At 40.4% G+C, this 11,157-nt stretch overlaps 1 long non-coding RNA gene across 1 annotated transcript in view; it reads left to right on the top strand.

Moving 5' to 3' along the window:
• LOC147726239 (uncharacterized) overlaps positions 1–5,962 on the top strand; it is a 104,440-nt gene extending 98,478 nt beyond the window's left edge. Inside the window, exon 5 of the long non-coding RNA XR_015309425.1 lies at positions 5,754–5,962. This is a non-coding gene — a long non-coding RNA (uncharacterized LOC147726239). The remainder of the gene's footprint in view (positions 1–5,753) is intronic.
• The last annotated feature ends 5,195 nt before the right edge of the window (positions 5,963–11,157 follow it).

The following is an 11,157-nucleotide window of genomic DNA, read 5'->3' on the forward strand; positions in this document are numbered from 1 at the left end:
CTCTGTGAATACACCCGGTTCGTTGCGAACCTGTAGTCCAATGGGGATGATACCAGATGTTAGGTATTCTACTAAGAAGTCTGCATGGGCTTCCGTTCCGATTAGTTTTTTCTTAAGATTCACAAGCTTACCCCAGTTTTATAAAAACAATTTATTAAAGATACATTACATTAAATAAAAACTGAAATTTGGGAAACATATTTGTTTTCTTATGAATGTGTTCTATCCTTTTTTCCTGTACACTCCTTTTTAATTGAATGTTGTTTTTATTGATTATTACACTGTCCTTATATGTTTCCCAAATTTCAGTTTTTATTTAATGTAATGTATCTTTAATAAATTGTTTTTATAATTTGATATGTTTTGAGAGTGTTTTCACATATAGTGGTTTAATCCTATTTATCTACATTGCTTCCTTGTTGATTGTTGTCCGTATGCTTGTGAGTACTTATGTACTGTTGCTATTTTACCCAAAGGGAATTTCTTTCAGACTAACGTCAATTGTGGAACCCTATCCCTTTGGTCTTGGGGTCCCTCTCTCTTTTATTAGAGATTCTGTGAACAGTCCATTTGGACTGGAGAGTTGCTTCCTGCCTTTGAGCACAATATTTATATCTTAAGGGACGTTTAGCCCTGATGGATAAAATTAAAACGTTCGGCTTTAGCGAAGACCAACTCCACCGCATTATAAGCACTAAAAGCGGGAATAGGATCACAGTAGCCTCAGGTAAAGGAGAAAACTGGGGTAAGCTTGTGAATCTTAAGAAAAAACTAATCCGAACGGAAGCCCATGCAGACTTCTTAGTAGAATACCTAACATCTGGTATCATCCCCATTGGACTACAGGTTCGCAACGAACCGGGTGTATTCACAGAGAACAGAAAGTTCCTTGAGACCTGGGCTCTTATTTCAAATAGGTGCAGTAGAGACTGGATGCTCTTAATCATCGAAACAGCGCAGGGCCTACTCATCCTAGAAAAAGAAGAGATTGAGAAATTAGAAGATGAACTTAAAAACTGCCCGGCCCTTGAAGAGGCCAAGAAAAAGCTGGCTGACATCAGTAGGGATGTTGAGGGCTACAGTACCTACCTGATAAATAAAAAAACAAACAAACTAAAAAAAGATATTGAGATGTATTCTGAAGACAAAACCTATCCCTTTCTAAAAGAGAACTACTTCCAAACTAAAAACAATGGAAGTTGGGAACGACCCCCCAATAGACAAATCTACTCAAGAGGTGGTAATAAGCAAGTAACATTCTCCAACTCTTCATGCTCTGGATCTGAAGAGGAAGAACTTAATGAAGCAGGTAGGAATGGATATGACCAAGGGGTTTTTTTAGAACCACGCCCGAGGAGGGGACAGGGTTACAATGGGAATCGAGGCCAAGGGCAGTTCAACCGAGGGAGACAACAATATCAGAATCAAGGGCAACACAGTTACAACCAAGGCCCCCCTCAACAGAACTACAACCAGGGTCCTCCCCAACAGAATTACAACCCAGCACCTCCGCAGCAAGAATACTTAAGCACCCGGAACAAGAAATACTGGAAACAACCAAATTACCAGTAGTTAACTTATCGAAAAAAACTTTGAGTGATGTACAAATAGGAATTTTAAGTAAAGGTTTCAGTTTTGTCCCATCCACGAATTTGGACAAATTCCAATTTGAAAAAGACTTGCGTTCATTTTTCAGAAAAATTAGATTAAAAAGATTTTTTGAGGACAGAGAGTATAGAGAAAAGACAAACATCTCCGGTCTAAAACCTAAATCTAAATTTACCCCCACCCTTAGCATGGTGAATAAAAACATTGAAACTTTCGAAATGGCAGTTGAAAGTGGCATCCATAAACTTTTCAGCAATGAAAAACGGTGCCATAACCATAACATCTCTGTCAGCGAAAGAGAAGCCATTAAGCAGTTGAGAAATGATAGCTGTCTGACCATCAAGCCAGCTGATAAAGGTGGTGGTGTGGTGGTCTTTGATACCGAGGATTATGAACGACGCATGCTGGGTCTCCTCAGGGTTGATGAACACTATGTCCGCACCACCGAAACCAGTTTAAAAAGAGTAGCGAGTGAATGCCTTGCTCTCCTCACAGATGCCAAAGAATCTGGGTATATTTGTGAGGAAGAGTTTTGCTTTCTCAATAATCTTGAACCTAGAACTCCTGCCATCTATGGACTGCCCAAACTCCATAAGGACAGACACAATCCACCAATGCGCCCAATAGTGAGTAGTATAGATTCACTACTGGAACCAATTAGCAAATATGTCGATCACTTCTTAAAACCCATTGTCTGCAAATTAAAATCATATGTGCGAGACTCAGCGCACATTATATCATTGATTGAGGGGAAGCCCTTCTGTGAGGAGACTCAGTGTCTGGTAACTCTAGACATTGAGTCTCTTTATACGAATATCCCCCAGGAGGCAACTACAGAAGTGATCGACGAAATTCTGTCCGAACAAGATCTTGGTGGGGCCAACAAAGACTTTATAGTAGACTGTGTGAGGCTTATTCTCACCAACAATATCTTCCTTTTCAAAAATGATTATTACAAACAGCTCAAAGGTACCAGCATGGGGGCCACCTGTGCCCCTAGTCTGGCCTGCCTTTATGTAGGCAAATTTGAAGACATACATATCCACAACGAATTGGCCCCTTTCTTCGAAAATGTAGCGGGCTGGTACCGCTACATTGACGACATCTTTTTTATTTGGGACGGGCCAATTGAACTTCTGGAAGAATTTCTCCTGTGGATTAATCTAGGAGATCCCAACCTGAAATTTACATCATCTTTCAGTACCACCAGGGTCGAATTTCTCGATATATGCATAAAAAACAACGATGGAGCCTTGGCAGTAGAATTATACACCAAGCCAATGGCAAAGAATACATTACTGGAGTTTTCCAGTTTCCATCCTAAGTCCCAGAGGGAAAGTATTCCCTTCAGTCAGTTTCTCCGCCTTCGGAGAAACTGTTCTGACTTGAACGACTATTACAAACACGCAGAAATTCTCAAGCTCAAACTGAAAGATAGGGGTTACCCTAAGAAATTGTTGTCAAATTCTATGAAAAGGGCACGGTTCTTTGACCGTGATGCCCTGATCCGCAATACCCCTAAGGAAAAAGAGCCACTCAACAAAGTTGTGTTTGTGAGTAAATTCTCAAGTATGAGTAACCAAATTAAAAACATCGTGAATAGGCATTGGCATATTCTGAATCACGAAGAAGATATAATACTGGAAAAGCCGTTATTCGCATTTAAAAAGAATAGTAACCTTCGTGACTTATTGGTCCATACCTACAAAGATGAATCTGTAGAAAAACAAAGAACCATTGACGGTACACAGGTTATTGGTACAACAAAATGTGGAAGCTGTAACATGTGTGACCAATGCATTGTGGGATCAGATGTTGTTTGTAATTCAAAAAAAATAACATGTAAGACTCACAATAACTGTAGAAGCAGAAATGTTATCTATTTACTGCAGTGCCCTTGCGGCTTATCCTATGTAGGAGAAACCGGGAGAGAGGTACGAACCAGACTCCAGGAACATAGGTCAGCAGTAAGAACGAAAAAAACCACTGCCCCAATTGTAGCGCACTTCATTGACAAGGGCCATAAAGATTCAGAATTTGGCTGGCTCGTATTGGAAAAAATAAAAATTGGCAAACGAGGTGGCAATATGGTTACTAGGAGAAAAGAGAGAGAGCAGTGGTACATCTCCTTTTTAGATACTGTTAGGAGAGGGCTAAACTCAAGAGAAGAATGGGACAAGATCATCGGAGCAATTTAGGATACCTTTGGCTCCATGGTGTTCCTGTTAGTAAGTTTGGAGCATAAATTTATGAACATGTCAGCTGTATGCTCCCTAATGTGAATAAGCGATCTGTCTATAAATAAAACTCCCTTGCCCATAATAATAATCAGGCTCCTAGATTCTAAGTATATCCTTATTTTATAACCTTTGAGTTGAAAAACCTAACGAAGAATGACTTCAAACCCATTTTTAAAAAACCCCTTTTTTCCTTGATAATCGTGGAAGATATCGAAGAAAACATAAATTAGAAAATCAAATCGCTAACCTAATGAAAAAAACAAGTGGTCATAAAGAAGAAAAAATACGTCTTTACAATTGGATGTGTTTATTGACCAACGCGAGGATATCTCTTTTTCACTGTCTTTTTTTCACGTTTTACTAATTTCGTCATTATTTAACGTGACACTAAAACGCTCCGTGATTATAAATCACAAATATCATCTATTGTATTATTATATATAGAACACTTTGTGCACTTCATATCCCGGAAATAAATCATTTTTTAACTAAACACGGGTGATTGACTGACGCGATCATTATCGACGAGTAGTCTTTTTTCCCGTTCTATTTCTCCCGCCCTCGTCATCAACACACACCCGCGTAATGCTGGGTATTTAAATCCGTGTGTTTTCTCTAAACATTGCTAGCCGGGGACACGGAGAGGAGCACGCAGGACGTCTGACGATCAAAAGACTAAGGTACGCATACCGCTGAAAGGGGCTACGCTATATGGCAATAGCGCTTCTCAGAAAGAAGTACGTTTTTAATAACGGTATTTGACCCTTCTTTCTTGTTTAATCATACAGGGATTAGAGAGAGGATTCTCCTTGCACAGCGGGTATCTTTGGATAAATCCCGGAACCCATGCTGTATTTTGATTGCGCTTAAGCAGTACCGAATTCTAAAGTGTAATCTTCACTACTGCGTGCTCATGCACTAGCATTTTTAATCAATCGTAAGTATACTACTTGAATTAACACGCATCTCTAATATCTGAAAAAACCCGGTAAAACATGCGTAGCTCAAATATGTATATAAATTTCTTGCAGTGTCCATTCATTTAACTGGAAAAGATTACGATCTGCAAAGACGTGCTTACGCCTTTCATCACTAAAAACTAAATAGTAAGTACATGAACTAAGTCTCTGGTTTAAGTGTATGAAATCGCCATGTATAATAATACTGGCTATATAAAAGACTTGAGAATGGTCTGCTAACAATTACATTCTTTCTCACTTGATGTTGAATTAAACATAGGTGAATTTACGAGTAGTTGCGCATGCAAAGAAATAAACAGGCATAGCATTACAAAAGTTAGAAGCGTATAAAACACAGCCCAAATGGCGATGCAGACAAACTATATAAGTCAGAGTCCAATGTGAATTCTGTGAAGTAGCCTCGTAAGTAGCTACCCTGCAATATTCTGAAACTCATTTCTTTGTGAATAGGTACCTGAATAAGTATCTGAACTGATAAAGAATTCGCTGGACGAATTCCGTGTTCTGACGCATAGGAGGCGGAAAACCCCTTGCAATATTGGTTAGACCTATCATACATCTGAGGTAGGTGATGTACCAATGCTCTTTATCTAGTGCCACCTCTCCCTCTATGTAACTTGGGAATTTCAGTATCGATACCCTAAAAGAAATCTAAATGTTCCTGAACTCTACGTCAGGCCTGAATACATAAATATCAGTACTGTTAAGGTTGTTGTAGAAAAATAACAAACCTTGAACTGCTGTTGTTTAAACTGTGTATGTTATGTATCTTGATGAGTTGCTTAATGTACTGTGTCTTGGAAGCATTGTAAATATGTTGGTACAATGATTTAAATACATTACGTTTTTTTAAAAGATTGTGTTTTTCTGATTACCATATGTTATGAACTTGGTAAGCCTAAGATTGGTTTTATTTAAATTTCAGAATCGATTTGGGAAACTGTATTGTCCTACTGTCCTGATGAAGGCGGATTAATATGTTTACACCGCCGAAACGCGTCGACGCCTAAGGAGTAAATCTAGGAATATACTATAAGGAGGAAACCATATTTGTTTTCTTATGAATGTGTTCTATCCTTTTTTCCTGTACACTCCTTTTTAATTGAATGTTGTTTTTATTGATTATTACACTGTCCTTATATGTTTCCCAAATTTCAGTTTTTATTTAATGTAATGTATCTTTAATAAATTGTTTTTATAATTTGATATGTTTTGAGAGTGTTTTCACATATAGTGGTTTAATCCTATTTATCTACATTGCTTCCTTGTTGATTGTTGTCCGTATGCTTGTGAGTACTTATGTACTGTTGCTATTTTACCCAATGGGAATTTCTTTCAGACTAACGCTAAAATGAATACCAGCTGGACCCTGCCGGAAAAAACGCACCGCCCCACAGTGGAGCGCCAGCATCAACCAGGGTCACGCTACAGGTGAATATATATATATATATATATATATATATATATATATATATATATATATATATATATATGTATGTATATAGAGGAAGGCGTATTGAAGATTGAGTGGGTGTATAAGTGTCTGAATGGATGAATTAGTAGGTGCCTGACTGTCTGTATAAGTGAGTGATTAAACATGTTTTACTGAATGCATGGTTTAATGTCTATCAGTTGGTGTGTTAACTGTTTTATGGGTTTGTGGTAGCTAAATGAGTGTCTATGTGGGTTGTTGATTGATTGTCTGAGTATCTGTATGGGTGCCTGAGTGTCTCTGGGTGGGGGGTATGACTGTGCATAGATGTGTGAGTGGGTGATTCACTGGGTTGATAGCTTCAAGAGTGCATATGTGATAGACTGTATGGGTGGGTGAATGTGTGTATGGGTGCATTGGAAAGTGAATGAATGTCTCAGTGGTACATGTGTGAGTAACTACATATGTAAAAGTCAGTATATGTGATTGCTGGAGTATATAAATTACTATATGTGAGAGTGAGTGATTGTGAGAGTGGCTGTATAGGTGTATGAGTGCATTTGATAGTGCTGTATTGATGAGTGACTGCATGTATGAGTGACTGTATGGGTGAATGAGTAGATGTGTGTGTAGACCTAGGAATCAATGACTGGGTATATAGTAACTGCTATTGGTGTGTTTATGGTTTCGAAAATGGTAGTCTGTATTTTAGAGTGGGTGTATCAAGGTTATATTAGGGTATGAGGAGATGCATCAGATTATCACGTGAATTATGTCATCAGTGATGTCACTGACAGTGTCATGAATGATGTAAAATGCGATGTTATCAGCAGTGCATTGTGGGTGCGTGAGTTATAGTTAGCTGAACTAACTATAACAGCCGAATTTCTCTGGTTTTGTACGAGTGAAATGTCTAACTAACTATAATGTCCCTGAAATCTGTGTTTTTTTCAGTGAATTTTGAAGGTTTTTTAGATGCTAATTTCTAACTATTCCTACAAAGGTAGGACATGTGCAGAGAGAGGAAGAAAGGTGCAGAAAGAAGCAAGAGAAATGCAGAAAGAGGTAACAGAAGTCCAGAAAGATTAATAAAAATGCAGAAAGAAGCAAGAGATATGCAGAAAGAACCAACAGAGGTGCAGAAAGAGGCCTTGTTACAAAGTCATCCTGTGCCCCCAACTTTTTGCTGACTGATACTGGTGGTAACTGACTGACTACCCAGGCCCGGAGCCAGTGCCATGCTGAAAGATACTTAGAATACAGTAAAAAATACCTACATACACTAGGGTACACTATGGGTTGAGTTATACCTGTGGTTGGCATGAACTCCCCTTAAGGCCCTATTACATAATAGGGCAGGTGAATCAAAACTACCTTTAAGTCAGAGGTGCAGAAAGAGGTAAGAGAAGTACAGAAAGAAGCAAGTGGTGCCGAAAGAGGCAAGAGAGGTGCAGAAAAGAGCAAGTGAAGTGCAGAAAGAGGAAACAGAGGTGCAGAAAGGCACAAGAGATGTGCAGAAAAAAGCCCGAGAAGTACAGAAAGAGGCAAGAGAATTGCTGAAAAAAGCAAATTGGTGTATAAAGAGAAGTGCAGAAAGAACCAACAGAGGTGCAAAAAGAGGCAAGAGAGGTACCGAAAGATGGGAGAGAAAGGCAGTAAGAAGCAAAAGAGGTGCAGAAAGAGGCAAGAGGGGTGCAGAAAGAGGAAAAAGCAGTGTAGAAAGAACCAAGTGATGTGTAGAAAAAGGAAGAATGGTGCAGAAAGAAGCAAGTGAGGTACAGAAAGAGCAAGAAAAGTGCATAAAGAAACAAGAGAGTGCAGAAAAACGGAAGACGAGTACAGAAAGAGATAACAGAGGTGCAGAAAGAGACAACAGGGGTGCAGAAAGAAGCAAGAGAGGTGCAGAAAGAGGCAATACAAGTGCAGAAAAAAGCAACAGAAGTGCAGAAAGAGTCAAGAGGGGTGCAATAAGAGAAGAAAGAAGTGCAAAAAGAAGCAAAAGAGGTGCACAAAGAGGCAAGAGGGGTGCAGAAAGAGGCAAGAGCAGTGCAGAAAGAACCAAGAGATGTGCAGAATGAGGCAAGCGATGTACAGAATGGGGCGAGAGATATGCAGAAAAAGGGTGCAGAAAGAAACAAGAGAAGTGCAGAAAGAGGCAAGTGAGGTGCAGAAGGAAATAAGAGAACTGCAGAAAGAGGCAAGAGGGTTGCAGAAACAGGTAAAAGGGCTACAGAAATAAGGAACAGGTGTGCAGACCGAGGCTCGAGAGGTGCAGAAAGAAGGAAGAGGGGTACAGAAAGAGGCTAGAAAGATGCCGAAATTTGCAACGGAGGTGCAAAAGAAAGCAAGCGCAGTGCAGAGAGAACCACAAGAGGAACAAAAAGAAGCAAAATCAGTGCAGCAAGAACCAACATAGGTACAGAAAGAGGCAAGAGAACTGCAGAAAAAGGCAGGAGAAGTGCAGAAAGAGTCAAGAGATGTGCACAAACAGGCAAAAGGGATACTGAAAGAGGCAAGAGGGGTGCAGAAAGAAGCAACATAGGTGCCGAAAGAGGTAAGAGAGGTGCACAAACAAGCAAGGAATGGTATAGAAAGAGGGACAGGGGTACAGAAAGAGATAAGAGGGATACAGAAATTTGAACGAGAGGTGCAGAAAGAAGCAAGTGCATTAAGAAGCAAGAAAAGTACAGAAAGAAGGAAGAGAGGTGGAGAAATAGGAAAGAGGGATACAGAAAGAGGCATGAGGGATGCAGAAATTTGCAAAAGAGGTGCAGAAAGAAGCAGGAGAAGCACAGAAAGAACCAACAGAGATGCAAAAAAGGCAAAAGGTATGCAGCAATAGGTAGGAGAGGTACAGGAAGAGGCAAGAAGGGTACAGAAAGAGGTAGGAGGGGTACCAAAAGGAGGAAGAGAAGTACAGAAATAAACAACAGAGGTGCAGAAAGAGGCGCGAAGGGTGCAGAAAGAGGTAGGAGGAGTGCAGAAAGAAGGAACAGAGGTATAGAAATAGGCAAGAGAGGTGCAAAAAGTGGGAAGAGAGGTGTAGAAAGAGGCTAGAAATTGCACAAAGAGGGAAGACGGGTGCAGAAAGAGGCAAGAGGGGTGCAGAAACAGGCAAGAGAACTGCAGAAAGAGGCAAAAGAATTGCTGAAAGAAGCAACAGAGGTATAGAAAGAAACAAGAAAAGTGTTGAAAGAGGCAAATGAGATACAAAAACAGGCAAGAAAGGTAGAGAAAGAGGGAAGAGGAGTGTAGAAAGAGACAACAGGGGTACGGAACAAAGCAAGACGGATGCAGAAAGAAGCATGGAAAGTGCAGACTGGAGCAACAGGGTACAGGAAGAGGCTAGAGAAGTGCAGGAAGAAGCAACAGAGGAGCAGAAAGAGTAAGAAATGGGCAGAAAGAGCAAAGGGAAGTGCAGAAACATGCAAGAGAAGTGGAGAATGAGGCAAAATAAATACAGAAACAGGCAAGAGATACACACAAAAAGGCAAGAGCTGTGCAGAAAAAAGCAAGACTTGTACAGAAAGAGGCAAAAGAAGCACAGAAAGAGGCAAGAGAAGTGCAGAAAGAGGTAAGTGAGGTACAGAAAGAGGCACGAGTGGTACAGAAAGAGGCAAGTAAGGTGCAAAAATAGGCAAGAGAGGTGCAGAAAAAAACAAAAGAAGTGCAAAAAGAGGCAAGTGAGGAACAGAAAGAGAAGAGGCAGGAGAGGTACAGAAAGAGACAAGAGAACTGCAGAAAGAGGCAAGAGAACTGCAGAAAGAGGCAGGAGAAATGAAGGAAGAGGCAAGTGAGGTACAGAAAGAGGCAAGTGAAGTACAGGAAGAGGGAAGAGAAGTGCAGAAAGAGGCAAGAAAAGTGCAGAAAGAGGCAAGTAAGGTGCAGAAAGAGGCAAGAGAGGTATAGAAAGAGGCAAATGAGGTACAGAAAGAGGCAAGTGAGGTGCAGAAAGAAGCAAGAGAAGTACAGAAAGAGGCCAGAGAAGTGCAGAAAGTAGCAAGTGAGGTGCAGTAAGTGGCAAGAGAGGTACAGAAAGAGACAAGTAAGGTGCACAATTAGGCAAGTGAAGTGCAGAAAGAGAGAAGAGAAGTGCAGAAAGTGGCAAGAGAAGTGCAGAAAGAGGCGAGTAAGGTGGTGAAAGTGGCAACAGTAGTGCAGAAAGAGGCAAGAGAAGTGCAGAAAGAAGCAAGAGAAGTGCAGAAAGAGGAAATAGAAGTACAGAAAGAGCCAAGAGATGTGCAGAGAGAAGCAAGACAAGTACAGAAAGAGGTAAGAGAAATGCAGAAAGAGGCAAATGAAGTGCAAAAAGAGGCAAGAGATATGCAGAAAGAGGAAAGAGAGGTAGAGAAAGAGGCAAGTAAGGTGCAGAAAGAGGCAAGAGAGTTGCAGAAAGAAGCAAGAGAAGTGCAAAAAGAGGAAATAGCAGAAAGAGGCAAGGGAAGTGCAGAAAGAAGAAAGAGAAAAACAGAAAGAAGTAATAGAAGTACAGAAAGACCCAAGAGAAGTGTAGGAAGAAGCAAGAGAAGTGCAGAAAGAGGCAAGAGAAGTGTAGATAGATGCCAAAGAAGTGCAGAAAGAGGCAAGTAAGGTAAGACACAGGCAAGTGAGGTGCAGAAAGAGGCGAGAAGTACAGGAGGAGGGAAGGGAAGTACAGAAAGAGGCAAGAGAAGTGAAGAAAGAGGCAAGTAAGGTGCAGAAAGAAGCAAGACAAGTGCAGAAAGAAGAAATAGAAGTACAGAAAGAGCCAAGAGAAGTACAGAAAGAGAATGTACGTTGTTACAACGCATGCTTTTCCCACACATGACTTTACAACGCAGGTTTTTCAACGCAAGTCGTTACAATGCAACTTGCATTGGGGGGTGCTGGATAGTGAATAGTTTAATTTACTATTCCA

The sequence above is a fragment of the Lissotriton vulgaris genome, chromosome 3_1, assembly GCF_964263255.1.
Source record: "Lissotriton vulgaris chromosome 3_1, aLisVul1.2, whole genome shotgun sequence".
NCBI lineage: Eukaryota > Metazoa > Chordata > Amphibia > Caudata > Salamandridae > Lissotriton > Lissotriton vulgaris.